Genomic DNA, 1,074 nt, shown 5'->3' on the forward strand with positions numbered 1-1,074 from the left:
CTAAAACCGTCCTTAAAGCAGAAGAAAATACAACATTCATGATCATCTCTGATTTAAAAATAAAAAGATTGTTTGATCTGTAGTCATGTAACCAATAATTCACCCAAAGTGTAATAGAAGTTGTCAGAAAAAATGAAGAAATTTTGAAAATTAGAAAAATTTGAAAAGTGTGGCCCTTCAAGAGTAAACGCATAAAAATGTTTAAAAAAAATACACAACACAGCAAAAACACACAAAATGACTCCAAAGACTCACGAGACGACTACAAAAATGCACAAAAACAACTGAAAAATATATAAAACGACAGAAAAAAACACACACAAAGAACATTTACAAAGAAATAGTACCCAAGGAAAAATAAATGAATAAGTAAAATAAAAGATTTTTTGAAAGGACAACCAAAAAAAGCAAAATAATAAAAATGGCACAAAAAGACAAAAAAAAAAACAACTAAATAAATAAAATACACAAGGACTACAAGAGTAAACAAAATAATAAAAGGATATAGAAAGAAAAAAAATACACAATAGGAACTCCAAATACAAAAATACATACATTTACAAAGAAATGGCACCAAAGGAAAACAAAAATGCATAAAATACATCTTTAAAAAAAAATGGAACAAAAGGACAACGAAAAACCCCAAATGAAAAAAGGCCAAGACAATAAAAACAAATAAAATTACAAAAAAATTAACATTTAGTCCAAAGATGTACAAAACTACCAGAAAAAAACAAAAACAAAAATAAAAATGCCTCAAATACACAAAATAAGAACAAAAATATAGAAAATGACTCAAAAACAGGCCTAATCAGATGCTCAGGCAGGTTGAGTTTAAGCTGCTGCTGGCAGTCACCTCAGCATGATAACGCTTCTAACCACAAAGTAAGAGAACGCACACTTTACCTCACATTTTCACCTATTCTTTGCCCCCAGATACCACAGTACCTCTGTATTACTACAGCTTGTTGAAATCCCTGAGCTCATGTTTCTTAGTCTGCATGTATTGATGTATTTGTGAGCACGACGAGGAAAAGACAGAACATCAGTTATTGTCAGATTGTCACACGATGA

The sequence above is a fragment of the Gouania willdenowi genome, chromosome 20 (assembly GCF_900634775.1).
Source record: "Gouania willdenowi chromosome 20, fGouWil2.1, whole genome shotgun sequence".
Taxonomy (NCBI): Eukaryota; Metazoa; Chordata; class Actinopteri; order Blenniiformes; family Gobiesocidae; genus Gouania; species Gouania willdenowi.